Here is an 18,238-nt window from a genome sequence, read left to right as displayed (position 1 = left end):
ATCAAAGACTTTATTTTCACAAATATTTCCTGTTATTTCAAAATCAAAATATAATTAGTCTTTTATATACCACCACAGAAAAGAATTTCTTTCACTTTTCTAAATATCACAATTATTTATGTTTTATTCTTAGAAAATCCAATAAAAACAAGTTATTATTTATCTATCCTCACTCATATGTTTTCTACACAGGTTTTCTCAATCACACTTCTAAGCATTGAACTTTTCTTTCTTTTTAAGCTCTTTTCTCTCTTTTTTTCTTTTCACGCTTTTTCTTTTTGCGCACTTATTTTTCTCTTATAGCTTGCGTGTGGTCTGCTTTTATGCCTTGTGCAATGTCAATATCTTCTATACTTATTCAATACATACCAAAAGATATCAACTAAAACATAAAAGTGACTTCCTTCATTCACCTTTATAACATGAGAGTCAAACATTTCAACTTGTATCTGTTCTCAGTTACTTAGGATCACGAAGTTTTCCACTCTCCTTTTCGAAAATGGAATTAAAAGTTTCAACTTACATCTAAGTTCCATCTACTAAGGTTTGTGGAATTATCCAAACAACCTAATGCATGCTATTTTTTTTTTCTTTTGAGCTCATTTTTACGCTTTTGTTCATTTGCTTAGTTTTTCAAAAATAGAACTATGCATATTCATATTTATGATTCAAAATAAATTCTAACATGTATCTATCATCATTTCTTTGAAATCCACATAAACAACCATAATTTTTAGATCTATGTCAGAAAAATTTTTTGTGGGGCTTAAAAATCCTCTAAAAACATCATATTTGAAATAACATTCATATAAGTTCAAACTCTTTCTTTAAAAATCTACTTTTCATGAGAGATGTGTAAACATGTGCAAGAATGTAAACAGAAATATCAAGGTGTGCAACTACACCCTCCCCCATGCTTGAATGACACTGTCCCAGTGGCACTCCCCCATGCTTATATGAAACTAAGTGAATGCACATGAGAGAAAATAATTGAGGGAAAAGAGTAGAATAACCTGACATGAATTAAAAAATATACGTTCTATGAATGTAATGAATGCAATGTATACATGACAAAACATAAAACTCATAGAATGAAACAAAAAGAACATGAAAAACTCACGAAAAAGTAAAAACAAAATAAAATTTATAAATTCTAATCAAATCTAATACTATACAAGATATGGGTTGCCTCCCATAAAGCGCTAAGTTTCACGTCCCCAGCCAGACGGATCCCTGGAAAAACCCTTCATCGTCCATGAGATCAATGGACATGAAGTCAGACTCAATCGGGCTCTCTATGAAAAATAGTGTCATCTGTGACACTGCGCACTATGCTCTCATCCTGTCTACCTCTAATTGGCTCGAAGTGCCCAATCCAATTCAACTCACCTATCTGATTTTCATGTAATTCTAGGTGATCCTCTTCTAGTGAATCCTTATCTTCCTCATGAGGTGGATTACTCAATAACCAAGCATATTCTGCTTCTACGAGGTCTTGAATGACATCAACCTCGAAAGAAGCCTCCTCAACAGCAGGCCCCATAGCAGCACGAAAAATGTTTAGCCGCATCTTCCTATTTCCGAATGACACATCCATCGCACCAGTGCGGCAATTGATGCACGCGTTGGCGGTAGCTAGGAAGGGGCGACCAAGAATAATAGGGGTCTGCTGTGGGCTATCAACTCCCTCCATATCTAATATCACGAAGTCGACAGGGAAATAACAATCCTCCACCTTGACTAAAACATCTTCAAGTATCCCTCTTGGGACCTTGATAGATCTATCTGCAAGCTGAAGAGTCATAGGTGTAGGTTTCATCTCTTTCAATCCAAATTGGTCATAAAAGAAACCCGGCAAGATGTTAACACTTGCCCCAAGGTCGAGCAATGCACGCCCAACAGTGATGTTTCCTATGACACATGAGATGATTGGAGTCCCTAGGTCCTTGAGCTTAGGTGGGGTTTGATGTTGCAATACTGCGCTCACCTGTCCAGTTAAATAAATCTTTTTCTGCACATGGGACATTGACTTCCTTTTCTGCGTACAAAGTTCTTTGAGGAACTTTGCATATGCAGGGACCTATTGGATGGCATCTAGTAAAGGGAGGTTTATCTGAACGTGCTTGAATATCTCAAGCATCTCTTGCATGTTCACTCCGGATTTACCTAATGCTCTTGGCCTTTCTAACGCCTCAGGAAAGGGGGCTTTGGGAATGTAAGATGGTGAAGGCTCAGATGGAAGAACCTTCTCGCTTTCCTAAGGTAAAATATTAGGGACAAACTGTTTCTCGCTTATCTTCTCTCTTTCTTCTGCAGTCTCCCTCGCTTGGTACTGCTTCCCACTCCTAAGGGTTACTACTTGAGCTTGCTCTTTATGTGCATTAGTCATATATAAGCTACGCATGGGTTCCTTTCCCTTAGGGTTGACAATAGGCTGGCTAGGCAATGTCCCCTCACTTCGCCTGCTAAGTGCTTCGGCAAGCTGCCCCATTTGAGTCTCTAATTTTGCAATAGACTGATTATGAGAGCTCAAATTCGCTTTAATATTAGAGAATGCTTGTAGCATCTTGTCCTCGAAGGACTGACTATGCGAAGGCTCATGAGACTGGGGATGAGTATAAACAGGTTGTGCTGGGGGATAACTGGATCTCTGAAATCCAGGCGCATAACCGCCTTGACTTGGTTGACTCTGGGAAGGGTTGGGGGGGTGGATCTGTGAGTTGCGCCATGAGAAATTGGGATGATTTCGCCAGCCCAGGTTATAAGTGTTGGAAAATGGATTAGGTACGGGCTTAGCGAAGTTTTGAGCCATCTGAGCTTGCTCTTGGACAAACTCAGGATATTGTGGCGCAACTGGGCACTCGAAGACATGGTGGGCAGGACTCGCACACAATGCGCACACCTGCATGGCAGGGGAGGGACCCAACAAAAACTGATCTAATTTCTGGGACAGTTGGTCTACCTTGTTGCTCAACTCAAGGTTCATCCCTAACTCAAAAATACCTGCCTTCTTAATGCTATCTTGTGCAGGTGCAGCCCTATCGAACCGTGAGGCTGTCGCATGGTGCATCGAATTCTCGCTCAATGTCTCAAAAAGCGACCATGCTTCATCCTCACTTTTGAGCATAAATGTGCCCCCACACGTGGCATCTAACATTTGACGGTTCTTTTCAGTAAGACCGTCATAGAAATATTGCACCAGTTGCCAACGAGGCACCTGGTGGTGGGGACACTTGCGGAGAAGATCTTTCAATCTCTCCCATGACTCATGAAACTGTTCTCCCTCAATTTGGGAAAAACTGGTTATCGCTTTACGAAACTGGTTCATTTTACCAATTGGGAAATATTTCTTTAAAAATTCTCTTTGCATATGTTCCCAAGTGGTAATTCGAACAGTATCTAATGATTTTAACCAACTCTTCGCTTTGTCCTTCAGAGAGAAGGGGAACAGGGTCAACCTCATCGCGTCATCTCCAAAGTTGTTGATTCGCACTGTCGAGCAAATCCCTAAAAATTCATCAAGATGACGATATGGGTCTTCATTGCTAAGGCCATAAAATGAAGGTAGCATCTGAATCACATTGGCCTTTATCTCAAAATGGTTTGCTCCTACATCAGGTCTTGCGATGCAGGAGGCGGGAGTGTAAGTGTTGGGCATGAAATACTCCCTCAGAGGACGAGTAATCTGCTGATTCTCAGCCATGGTTGCAGATCTCTGGGCTCTCCTAATAAGGGACTCGGGGTCCTCAATCGGCTCTACCAGCTCGGGGTCAAGTGAGTGTCGCCCTTGCATACACCTCGTAGTAGACCGGTGTAGCTCACGTCCTAACTTTGGGTTTTCTACCTAACTAACGCGCTAAGCGGCCAAACCACTCAAACAACAAAGCGAGTAAACTAAGAACACCAAAAACTAAACAAACACCATGCAGTTACACATAACAGAGATTATGCAAAGAAATAGAAAATCTATGTGTACGGTACCAATCGTACACAGTCACCTCTAAGGGAATCCTAAAAGGTAGGCTGTGCAGAAAAGTAAGCTCGTCTCTAAGATATGCACATACGTGGTTCTAAACCTGAATGCAACATAAACACTAGGCAATAAAGTGAATACTAATATTATGCCGTTCCCCGGCAACGGCGCCAAAAATTTGATGTCTTCTATATAATCGTTGTAATTTTGAAAAGATTTTTAAATGAAAAACATGTGAAAACCAGACATCAAATAATAAAAACCGGTTCTCACTAGTGGATGAGACCGGGTCGAACTCAGGGAACGAGAATATTTCGTATTCAAGTACACAAATCTAAACTATTCTTTATTGCCGAATTATTGAAATGTAAAAATGTTCAAAAAGACTAAAAACAACTAACTATTACAACAAATGAATACCCTTCGCAGAGGGCGTAAAGTGCAATATTTACAAACCCAATTAAATTCCTAATTCTAAACTAAAAAGTAAAAAAAAACTTTATTCTTCTATTCTTGCACTTCGTGTCACGTAATCACGTTTGCTCCAGTCCTGTGCTATCCTGCACAATTCAAAGGAACACGAGCAACACAAGAGAAATATAGAAACTAAAACTATACTAAACTAGATAAATGCGAATTACAAAAACAATTATGCAAGAAGAACGAAATATCTACTAATGGAACACTAATTAAATCTTCTAATTATAATGCAAATCACAACTAACTAACTACTGAGCTAAGATCTAACAGCTTATTTAACTAATAGCATTACTCCAATTTCAGTGTTACACAGGGTTGATTAAACTGTTACACAAATTCGGTAGACAATGAATCAATTTCAGACAGCATATTCAACAACATTGAAATCCTCTGGAGCTTCAACAAATCAATCTCTTGTATTAGGTAAATCAACACTTAATTGATCAGAAAATTTAATATCCAGCAACCATGTAGCAATTCATTCAGAAAATTTTTACATTTCAACAGTAGATCACTGTTTCAACAGAAAAGCTTCAACAGAAAATTTCAACAGAAAATCTTTATCAGAAAGCAGTAGATCAATGCTTCAACAGTCAATTGCTATCAATAGTCATATCGGATTCAGACATCCGATCGAGAAAAGCTTCAACAGAAAAGCTTCAATAGAAAATTTCAACAGAAAATCTTTATCAGAAAGCAGTAGATCAATGCTTCAACAGTCAATTGCTATCAATATTCATATCGGATTCAGACATCCGATCGACTATAAATTTTTTTTCAAGAATACTTGCTGGAATTTCAAATAACCAAAAAATTACACTGGAAACTTCCAACAGCCACCAGAGTTATTGGAACTCAAAAATCTAAAGAAACAATAAACCGTGAACCGAATTTCACGGTGGTTCAAAAAAGAAATTTCCTGTTTCTTCTTTGTGTGCAGTGAATCAGAAGATTTCAATCGGCTGAACTGTATCCATCTCTCTGATTGCTACAGAAAATTAATCCAGCCGATGGACTTTAGACAAAACAATCGCCGGATATTCAATTGGTTCAGATCATTGCCGGAAAACATTAATCAACAGTTGATCAACATTCAGATAGTTGATTATTGGAGATTAATCACTCTAAAGTTCACAAATCTTCATTTAAACCAGACATTACATAATCTTGACAGACTAAAATTAATCAAATTCCAGCAATCAAGCACCGGAAGGTTCATTCATGCTCAGCTTCACTCGCCGGAATTCCTCTTCCATTCGTAGCTATCAACAAAGTTCTGAATAGAAAATTTGTCTTCTGATGTTGATTCAGATTGTCATCATACGGACATTGCTCCAGAGATTCCAATCAAAATTTTCAATCAAAAATTGATGCAAGAATTTATCAAGAATTATTCATCCGAAACATTATTCCGGTAGATCCCTGTCCATCGCCGGAATTTCTCTTCAGACATTTTTTTTTTCTTTTTTTTTTATGTTTTCTTGTTTTTTTTTTATATTTTCAACATCAAGATTCAAACCGTAGATTGAAGTTCAGAAAGAAGATGAAGAAGAAGAAGAACTGAAGAAGAAGAAGTTACAGAACAACTCACCGTGACTTGAGAGGGATTAGAAGAGATCAGACTCCTTCCATACGCCGCCACCGGAATGAGAAAAACCTCCACCTGAAAAGAGAAGAGAGAAACAAGGAGAAGGAGAAGAAGGAGATAAGAAGAGGTGGAGGGGAGAGGTTAGGAGAGAGGGAGAAGGCGCACAGAGGAAGACGGATTTGAAAATCCCCCTTCGTGGGTTTTTAAAGAGCAAACCGGTTTGTTAAACCGGTTTGTTATTTTTTTCAAAAATTAAAAGAAGAGCTTCAAGAAAAATTATTTGCTAAAAGACTCATTTAATTTAAAAATATAACTACTCTACTATTTTCATAAATCTTTCTCTTTTTTTTTCTATAAAGAAGACTAAAACAATTTTAGTAACAATATAAAAATGTATACTAAATTGCAAAATAAAGCTATTTTTCTCTATTTTCTCTATTTTTTTTATTAAAATGCTCTATCCTAGCATATAAATGGGTTTTTTAATTGATTTTAATATGAAATCATGCATGTTTTTATGTAAAATGTACCTAAATCTATGCATGATCATTCTCCATGATCAATAAAGGGAAAAATGGTCATTTTCTGAGATTGAACCTTGCAAAAAGTGTTAAATTTCATTCTTGAGCCTCAAAATCTCTATATTTAGGTTCAGAAACATCTTCAAACTGCAAATCTTCAAAATTCTATCCTGGACAAAAAACTAGAATTTCCAAGTCCTGGCTGAGAGTAGCATTTCTTGAAACATGTTTTTGCATAGAATTGCATGAACATTTCATATCATTTCACTGCACAGCATGTCATTTCGAGGTCCAGAAACTCTCGATTTCAAAAATTCTCAATCCAGATTCGAGTTTTAACTCTTTTCAAAATTAATTTCAAAACCCTGGGTTTTTAAAATTGCCAATCTTTCCCATTTTACCCCCAAGACTTTTGAATTACAAAAGTTTTTCTCAAGGAAAACAATCTGGATATTTGGATATTGATTTTAAAGATTTTTTCTCAAAACTTTTTGCAAAAGGATTTCAAATATCTTTACAAAATTTTTACATTTACTTTATCCATATTTTTGCCCTGAAAAACCAATTTTTTTTTCAAATTCTTGAAAACAAACAAAGTTTTATCTCGTATTATAAAAATTCCAAAAAAGAAGTTATTTCTTCTGTTTTTATTTTCAAATAAATGGAGCGGCACCCGCCTTTGAACTAGCATCATACTCAGACAGGTAAGTTTCTTATTTTCAAGCGGGACCCACCTGGAGATCGCACCAATTTGCAAATTCTTCTTCTTAATGTTATTTATTTATTTATTTTTAGTTAGTGGGCCCACACACATGTCCCCAATTGAAAATAAAAGATTTGCCAAAACAAAATAAAACTTTATTTTGCAAAAGGATTTTAAAAGTGGGTTGAGGTGGCATTTCCATAAAAGCCTCTCATATTTCACTATTTATTTTCATTTCTTTTTATTAATCTGCTTGCATAAGATTTTTTTTTAAAAAAGGAAGCAGCCTTAAATGGCACAGCCGAACTAACCTAAAAAAAAAATATGAATAAATTTCATTTTACCTAAAACTTAGGTAAATGAAATGAAAATTTTGAAAAAAACACAAGATTCGCCCCTTTTGATTTTCAAATATCGGTTTCAAAAAACTTCAAAAACCATAACGGAAACCCAAAACTGCATTTTTCTTTAAGAGGCTAAAGTCTTTAAAAAAAAGGATTGATTCACAAAAGGGGGGAAAGTTGGCCGATTGAGAGGGCTTTTGTTCTTATCGCAGGGTATTCACCTAAGAGGAGAACCATTTTTCCTACAGCCAAAGGGGGGGGGATTGATTTTTTCCATCTTCGTTGGTTTTCGCAGGTACCCTCGCCTCTGTCGTGAAGATTGGCCCTCTTTAGATTGCATCTCTCCCATCCAGCGTAAAGGAGGAAGACCTCTCAGCTTTTGGTGAGCTGGGGGATACATTTGGTGCAGGAAGCCCCAAACAGCTGTTGTAAGTGTACCATCCAGAGGGCTTCTCCTTTCAATCTCTGCAAAATCAAGACATTGGCTCTCCTGTGTAGCGTTTCAGACATTGCAAGGGATCCAGCTGTTCCCCATCTTCCTTCAGCCCAGCCGCAGAAAACCGCCCCTTCCTTGCTGGTGTAGAGGATCCAGCTGCTCCCATCCACCTTCAGCCCAACCGCAAGGGATCCAGCAGCTGCTTCCCATCCACCTTCAGCCCAACCGCAACAGAGGTCCAGCAGGCTGCCGTCCCCTTTTCTTCAGCCCACTGGCAGAAGAACCTTCACTTCCCCATCTTCTTTCAGTTCAGCAGCCAAAAATTGACCTTCATTTCCCTCCTGCAGATCTCCAACCCCATTGTAAGATTCACAATCATTCCCCTTCTTTCTTCAAATGATTCTATGGAAAAACAAAAAGGAAAATTTAGATTGAATATTATTCTGTGTGAAAAACGAAAAAAACAAAATTAGATCGAAGGTTGTAGTTGTTATTTCCTGGTTTTTATGATTCTTTGTATTTTTTTCTGTTTTGTTATTTTAATTTTTCTATGGTTCATGCCTTTGATTTCCTGTAATAGCTGTTTCAACATTGTTTGAGTATATTGTTACATTTCAATTTACCAATAAAATTCTGTTTCAATGCATCGTATAGATTGACTTTCCTCTTTTGCATTAGTTGATGTCTGAATCTCTGATTTTTTTTAGCTTTATACATTTCGCTCTGCATTTTCTAGCATGTTTGTCTGTTTGCTTGTGATTCATCATATTGACTTATCATTCCCTGTTTCCAGTTTTAGTTAATCACATCTGTTGTTTTCATTTTCCAGTTTTAGTTCATCACATTTGTTGTTTTCATTTTCCATTGATTTTCCAGTTTTAGTTCATCACATTTGTTGTTTTCATTTTCTATTGATTTTCCAGTTTTAGTTCATCACATTTGATGTTTTCATTTTCCATTGATTTTCCTATAATAAATTCATCATCCTGTCTTACTTCCTGTAAAAAATTTTTTTATGGAATGTCTTACTTCCTATAATATATTCATCACCCTGTCTACATTGCTAACCTTTTATTTGTGGTAGGACTACTGTGCCGTTAGTTGGCACTACTTCCCTTGTGCATCTAGATCTATAAAAACCCACTGTCATTTTGCTTTGGAGAGCTTCCAGCAGATATGATACCTTATACATCTTGTAGAATATCATTGTAATGTTTCTAGCATTTCCAAGAACTAGCTAGTGGAAGAAAATTTTGTAGCATGGGGACCATTGATATTTCTGCAATTGAGAATTTATCTCAAGATCTTATTCAATATATTACAGATATTAACTTGTCCTCGGTTAAGGGGGAGCTGGTACGGATGCAAATGTTGGAAACATTCCCTTTTCTGCAGGTGTGCAGTCTTGAGAATGAGCCATGTTCATGGATGGATATTTTAATATCCATTCATGATTTCTGGACCATCTTCGGCATGCTTTTATATTGGTATACAGGGAAGCTTCATACCAAATTTTACTGAAAAATATGTTATAATTTAGGAATTATGACCTTGCAAAGTCATACACAGAAACTATATATACCTGTATTTTCTGATTTTACCCATTACATATGGGGTTTCAATCAGTATGTGTATTTTCTCATTATATGTATATATTTATATATATATATATATATATATATATATATATCTATGTATATCTACATATATATATATATACATGTATATACATATATATATATATATGTATATATACATGTATATAGACATATATATATAGAGATATCTTCATGTGCACTTGTCTTCACATACAAGTATTTATGTGGATATTTTTCTTTTTCTTTTTCTTTTTTGTAAATACATCTTCATTATCACATGTCATTTATCATAAATTCAAGCATTTAGATATAACCATGTATATCTTCGTTGTACATATTATATATATGCCCATTTCCTTGGTTATCTTGTACTAATTCTTATTTTGTAGGAAAATCTGGAAGATGCTGATTCGTTACACTAAGTATTTTGTTTATTTCATTTATTTTGATTTATGTCAGAGATATAATAATCAAACTTGGAATAATATTTACTTTTACTGCTTAGATTAGGTTGCATCTCATGTAATTTGATTCCTGCAATATCCTGATTCTATGATTCATATATCTCAATTTTCAAAATTCACTGTGGATGAACACGAATGGCACGTGCACCAACTCTTAGAGAGTTGATGAACTCGATGGAGTCCATATTTACGGCCCTAGTCGGAATACGGACGAGACCCAGATCCATCATTTTTCAATCACTCACATTGAGCCTAGACTCTTAGGCTATCTTTAAAAATGCACATCATATTTCCAATTTTTCAAAATATTGTGAATTAACTCAAATAAACTCTGAACATATTCATGGCCACAGTCAGAATATGTGAATGATTTATTTTGGCTTAATACACATTTTTCCAACAAATTTTTCAGAAAACCTTTTCAAAGTGCATTCATTTATTCAAATCATCTACATCATGGCATCGTCTGCTTTTTTTATGATTTTCTCAAGAAATTTTCACTCCCTGGAAATCGATTTCTCAAGAAACTATGAAGATTTCCGAAGTTGGATTTCCCAAGTCAAAGTTTTCTTGTGATTTTCCCTGAAAATATTATTTTTTTAAGATGCTTTTCAAAGGGAATTTCTTATCTTGCTCAAGAATCAAAATCAATTTTCAAATATTTCAAGTCTAATACTCTCAGGATTTCAGTTTCCTGAGTTTTGCTTTTCCTGCTCCTAAGGATATTCCAATGTATTCCAATCATTTTCCAAAGAAAGTTTTCAAAATTGGAGTTTCTCTGACAAATATTTTCATTTTCAAATACTCATCTTTTCTCAAGAACCTTCTCCATTTTTCCAGGACTTTCATCCATCACAATTTTCCCAAAACTTCAGACTTTCTGGTGATTTCCAAATCCTTTCATCTGAGTTTCCTGAGAGATTGATTTCCTGAGAAATGCTTTTCAACTCATATGTTTTCTAAGCATACATCATATTTTTCCAACTTATATTTTATAAAATCTCGTAGCACATGCCTAAATTCTCTGTGCATTTAGGATAGAACACAATTTCGATAATTTAACTAAGTCAAGCACAATTTTGGTCCTTGGTTCGATTACCCCTATTAAAGGCGGCAGAAACGGTCAAACCTCGTACCGACAAGTTGAGCCCCATCCCATGGATTTTCCCGCTATTTTCAAAACGAAAGCGAGTATTTCAAAACAATTTCCAAAATCCGGTCAAGTTTGAATCGCGAAAGCATTTTCCTCTCTCTTCCGCAGGGAAGGAAAGACAGGAAAAGTTTTGCGACGATAACAAGTGTGCCTTGTTGGCCGCGTGAGGCTAAGCACGTGAATGGGCAGGCCAAGGCCTCATTTTGCGTACCTTGCGGGGACCACGAGGCAAATTCCTCGTAGAGAGGTGTGAATGAACATGAGCCTAAGAAAGATAAACCTGCTTCGCCCCATTCACAAAACGGTTCACCTTGGGAGAGGGTGGATGGTACAACCTTGAGTGACTAGTCATTACTACGACATGTGTTTTTGACAGGAGCTGTAGCGTCCTTTGGCCTCGAGTCACTCAGAGTCAGGGAGGTCGAGGTTGCCTTTTTAGGACCTCACTACTGCAGTAGTATGGATTGCAATCCTTGCCTATGCGAGTGTTTTCTCCTAGCTGTGTGTTGCTCGCATGAGGTTGACTCGGTCTGTAGCTTCCCCAGTTACCACACTATAATTTGAATAACAGACGTCGGGTGCATGTCTCATAGAATGTGAGGTTCCTTTGCGTACCCGAAGGAGTAATCAGAAGTACTTAAAGACTAACCAATCAACTGACTTACTGTAGTTGTTACTTTACTTGTTCTGTAGTCTGTGCTTCAGTTACTGTTCTTGTTCAGTTGTTACTTTGGTTACTGCGTTGTTCAGTACTTGACACGTCTGTTACTACCTTGAGTGTTTGCTTTACAATTACTTCAGTTGTTACTATAGTTGCTCACTGCTTAGTTCTCGTTACAGTTCAGTTTGTTGTTTTAGTTACATGTACGGTTACTTTAGTTGCTTGCTCGTTTCCAGCACTTGTTACAGTTACTACAGCTTGTTACCTTTCAGTTGACTTGTACTTGTCCCTTTCGCACTTACCTGACACAATTCACAACACTTTGTTTATTATGTTCCTTGATGCATACTTTACTACTTGATATGGATTATGAAATGAATTAGCATAGTTATTGCTCATAAACTCATGCTAGTTACTCCTAGTTACTGCTCCATGAGTAGTTTTGTGCTCTTGATTATGCTAAAACTGCTTAACTATTGTAATTATGCGTGTTATGTATGTCATGTATAGCTCTGCTTCATTTTCCACACTTAAGTATATTGTGTTTGATTTGTCTCACCAGCTCGAAAGAGTACTGACCCCGTTTTATGGGGATACAGGTGTTACTGAGGCATGTGGTGGAGCTCGATGTGCTGCAGCAGACTCTGAACGACACTTCTGACACTTGCTGGATCTTGACAGTTATTGGTTTTTGGTATAAGGGATTGATTATACACTTTGTAAATGTATTTAATAAAAAGTTATTTCCTTACTGTTGTTTCACTCCTGTGGTGGCCGCCCAGACTCGCGGCTTTGTTGTTTTTACGTACACCGTGTTTTCTGCTATTCTCTGGTTAAACCTTTTCAAAAAAAAAAATTCACAGAAAATCCTAAGTTTTTCCAAAGTCGGGGTTTGGGGGATCCACAGAACTGGTATCAGAGCAGTGTTTTAAAAGAGATAAAGAAGTGTGGTTTAAGTCTCTACACGCATCGACCATCGCACTGTAAGTATTTCTAATTCAGTTTATGTTGTTTAATGACTTGTTTTGCTTGATTAGATGATCTTGTGTGTTTTTCGGGTGTCGTCCGATATAAGACCCCATTTCATGTTTAAGCCTCGTATATCGGGCTTAAGATATCGATTGTCGAAACCTAAGGGTTTGCTCACGCTTCTGGACCTAGTTTCCCAAGCTGTTTCGAGTAGACTACTGTGAGAGTTGAAGCTTTTGATTGAAATCTAGGGAACTGCTTGCATAGTTCACCCTTCTCGTTCCACCTTGTGTGGTGGAGACGATTGATTTATTATAGTGACGATCGAACTGTTATCCTAGTCATGTTAAGTATGAGATGGCTTTGATTACGCATGCTTTGAGATCTTATTTTGAGGATGTAATGTTCCTTGTGGCAATGTTAGCTTCAGTATGATTTTCATGCTACCTGAATAGAATTATCGAGAGCATGCGATGGATGATAAGATGTGATACGTGATTATGGTTCATGGAACCTTGTTGAAAGAATGTGTGATTCTGTGCTCTGTTTGCCATGTGAAGTGATACAGTGCGTACTATTAGTATATATGCTTTAGCCCTTGTTAGTGGCCTCTGACCCTGAGTGCGGTCAATGATTTTGATCAATCGATTGTATTGATTGGTTGATATTTTGAAATGATCTTTTTAAAACAATTATTTTCAATAAAACTTTGGAAAATCGTCAACCAAAAATATAAAAACCGACTTTCCACAAAGTGGTAAGTACGGGTCGAATCCTCAGGGAACAGGAATTAAACACAATATTTCTAGAAAATTTAATTTATTAATGACAAATATCGATCTACAATTATAAAGTTAATACAATTACAAATAATCACTAAAAGAAAAGTAAACAAGCACTCAGTCTTCTGCTCCACACCAAGGGTATTTTCGTCTTTTCGCCACTTAGAGAATCTTCTCACTTGGACAATAACCCTGGAAACTAAATATGCTTTTCAACCTAAAAATGCAGAAAAATACAAAGTTAGTTTTCTATTCTACCAATGAAAACAATAACTAAAACTATTTCTAATTTTACGAAAATAATAAAACAAATGCTATTTATCAAGCAAAAATTAAATAAAATACTAAATTAATTCTAAAATTAACCAAATTAACTCTACTAATGCTGTATGATGATTATGCAACTCCTAAAATGCAAAAACTACTGAAAACAAGTCTAAATTGCTGAAACTAAGAAAATTACGAAACTGCCCCTAACTAGTGTAAAATAGCATTCTGACAGGTTATCGGAAAACCGCTGTTTGACAAGGCAAACGAGGTCCGATTTTCCCGAAATTTGTTCTGTTCTGCAACTGACAGATTAAACAAACTGACAGTTTTTACAGAATTGAAAAAAAGTATCTGGAACTCCAGATATAAGCGTTTCAAATCTGGGAAAAATCAGGATATCGACAGTCCTGTAAATTGAAAACTAGAAAAAGCGGTTTTCGCAAAACGCTTAAAAATCAGACCAAATCAACTTTGAATGAGCTGAAATTTGGTCTGAAGTTAAATAACCAGTCAATAAAGTGAATAAAAGAAATTTTTTTGGAAAACACAGAATTTTTGCACAGAAAATAATGCGAGTGCGACAGGGCAAAAATCTGGTTTTTATTTGAATGCACTATTCACTTTATGAATCTATTTTAACACTCTAAAAGACAAATCAAACCTAATGCAATCTAAATGACACTGTATAACAGTGTATATGCAGATGATGATTATGAATACACTAAATGCACGACGAACAAAACTCGATAAGCAATTTATGAATAGAACTACGTTAACTAACAATGCAAATGCAACTATGCTAAACAATAAAATGTAATCCGACTACTAAGTTAAAGAATATCTACTTACCAATTCAAACACTCACAAAACACATTTCACACATACGAAACAAATATGATATACACACACATACTTCTACACTACAACTAAAGTAGATAAATAAACTAATTAGTATAAAAATCAAAATAAATAATACTAAATTAAATTAATTCACTAAAGAACGAAGGCTAAGGTTAGGGTTCACTCGGTTGACTCGACTAGGCTCGGTTTTGGCTTGAGTAGGTTCGGATGAACTCGGATGGGAGTAGGTAGGCTCGGTTTTGACTAGGTTGAGAGAGATAGGCTTGAGCTAAGGTTGACTCAACTAGTTGGGTTCGGTTTTGAGTTGCCTTAGTCAACTAGGTTCGGTTGACTTAGGTGGACTCGGTTTGACTTAGTCTTGACTAGGACTAGGTCTAGGTGTTGGACTTAGGCTTATTAAGACTATGTTGAACTCGGTTTAGGGTTGACTTAGTCAACTAGTTTCGAGTTAACTTAGGCTCAACTAAGTTTGACCCAACTTAGGTTTGACTAGGCTCGAATGGGGTAAGGTAAACTCGGTTGACTCGACTTCTTTACGTCCACTCCTCAGGGCCATAACTGATTTGGCCTGCTGCTGTGTCTCAGTATGAAATAGGCCTCCAGTCATCTGGTCCTTGCCCTTCGGGTTCATGACAGCCTGACTCGACAATGTACCCTCGGGTCTCCTACTAATAGCCTCAGCTAACTGTCCCATTTGCGATTCTAACTTCGCAATGGACTGCGTATGCAAACTCAAAATCTGGCTACACTTCTCGAAGGCGTTCTGATTAGAGGTTTTCACCTCTTGGAATGCCTGGAGAAGTCTCTCCTCAAAAGATGTCTGCGGGGCAGACTCCTGCTGAATCGGGGGAGTGACAGAAGAAGAAGAAGACTAAGAATAGTTCGGTCTTTGAAATGACTGAGTAAAAGATGGCTGCCGAACTGGCTGAGAGGAAGTAGGCATCTGCATGGAAGACTGTGGATTCTTCCATGAAAAATTGGGATGGTTACGCCAACCCGGATTATATGTCGATGAAAATGGGTTATTTGGCGATCTGACGTAACCCTTGTTGTATATTTATACTTTTTGGAATTTGCAAAAACACTGTTACAAAAAATATATTTTCTAGGCGCCTCTTTCTGGGGGGTTTTCAGAAAAACTTTTTGAAATGGATATGGATAGGCGTGTGGGTTGGGTTTTGGGCTTTCTAAGAGTTGATCCAAGGTACAATTGACCTAATTGGGTCGGATATGGATCTGATCCACCTCGAAATCCGTGCCCAAACACTAAAATAGCCATAACTCTCTCATTTTAACTCCGATTTTTCTGAAATTCGAACCATAGCCCCTTACTATCAAAACACCTCTAAACATGGGTTTAAAACCTTAAACTTGATACAAAATGCATGAAAAACTTGTTTACATGATGTGCATTTCATGCATCATCATTGATGCATCCCTGTGTATGGAGTATCTGCGAGGGTATGTATGACCAAGACCAGGTAATTCGACTAGCATGGTGAATCTCTGTGAGGATACACTGTCCAAGACCGGGTAGCCACGGAGACGGTGAACTGTGAGGAAGTGTACTGTCCAAGACCAGGTAAAACATCTAGGGCGGTAAATCTGTGTGAGTTTGTACATTTCCCATATCAGGCAATCCGGTGGGTAACTTGTGTGATTCTTGATCTCCATAGAAAGTTATGGTGAGCAGCATCGATTTTTCCGGTATCGATGGGTGTAGCCAGTTGTGATCTATAAGTTTGACTTTCTAGCGATAGTGGCCTTGTATGGTGTCGCTTGAGTTCGTTCATAGAACGTGCTTATTTGTCGTGTTGTTCCACGATTGAGTTGTAATGTGACCTTTGTTTGAATTGTGATGAATGTTGCCTGATTATATGTGTGTTGTGTGCTCATGATTTCTGTATGATTGCGGCGATTATCGCTTAGCGAGCTTGGTTGTCAGACCTATCGATTGATTTGTTATGTCTTTTTGTCATGATAGATGACTCGAAAGACTAGATGCAATGATATTTTGGGTGTTGTGAACAACCTTGCAGAGGTTGTGCAACAACAAGCGATTGCGATACAACAGTTGGATGCGAATCTTCAACTCGTAGCCCAAGGTGGGCAGAATAATAGTACAGATACTTATAGGCTATCCATAGATTTGAATCTTCCTGCTTCTGAGGATAAGACAGACCCTGAGACTGCCGAACCATTGATACGTGAGAGAGAGCAGAAGCGTCAGAAGGTATCTCAGAACCACCAGCGTAAGCGATCCCAGCGATCGATTGTCCCGTGGAAGTGTCGACGATGTGACGAAGATCACGGTCTTGGAACTTGTCCTCTCTTCGATGACAAGTGTTTCAAGTGTAGACAACCCGAGTATATTGCCAAGTTTTGTCCTAAGAAGTCTACGGGAGACTTAGTTGTGGCCGATTAGGCGTTGTCAGACGAGATCAAACCGTTTTGTTGTTGCTTCCTGTTTTGTGATTTTGCGGACGAAATCCTTTTTAAGGAGGGTAGGATGTAAGACCTCCGAATATTTCTATGGAATTGACTGTTTGATTAGTGTTGATATATATGCTTTTGTATATTTATGAGGTTATATTGCATAATTAAGTATATTTTGATTGTGCCTTGTGATTTAGTTTTGCACGCGCGACCCGAAAATCGTGTAAATATACAGTGTAAGTAAGAAGTGCCTAATTCTGGATGAATTACTTTTTGAAATTTTAAGGGTTAATTTATAATATATTTTTATAGTTTGTCTCCGAATTTGGGACCTATACGACGTAAAAACCTCGTCAGTGCATGTGAATTACGAGTTTTGGACACAAAATCATAATACACATAATTCTTGCAAACGAAAGGCAATTTTATTGAAAAGCATCAAGCATTTCATATTAATTGAGGTAATATAGAGGACTAAATGATTTATTGGAATTAATTTGATATTTTAATGCATTATTTAAGTATTGTTTTGAAACATAATATATGGTGATTTTGGATTTCGACTGGATCAACTAGGCGAGAACTCAAATCCATTGGGCGTCCTCCCTAGAGGACATTTTTGGTCATGGTTGACCAGCTGGTCAAGTTTTGACCAGCTGGGTGGCACTTTTGAAATGTTTTTGCATGGTGTTTGAAAAGAAGGTCATGATTGACCCTTGGTCTTTTCAAAAAGCTCATGATGAAGCATCATGAGGGGCGCACTTCTCAAAGAGAGGCATGGGGCTGGCGCCCCATGACATTTTTGCAATACTTTTGAAGGATTTCAAATAACAAAAACCGATTGGCTAAGCCTTAGGGGCAGCCCTTGTAATTTCTTCAAGTTTTAAAGGTTTTTCTAAAACCCTTTCAATGGCATTTTTGAAAAGACTTTTTAAAAGTTCAAAAGACCAACATGCATTGGGCGTGGGATGGCTATGGGGGGGCGTGGAGCACCCCATC

Source organism: Nuphar pumila, chromosome 8 (assembly GCF_984573655.1).
Source record: "Nuphar pumila chromosome 8, dmNupPumi1.hap1.1, whole genome shotgun sequence".
Classification (NCBI taxonomy): domain Eukaryota; kingdom Viridiplantae; phylum Streptophyta; class Magnoliopsida; order Nymphaeales; family Nymphaeaceae; genus Nuphar; species Nuphar pumila.
The sequence above is the reverse complement of the archived record's forward strand: the minus strand, read 5'-3'. Positions refer to the sequence as shown.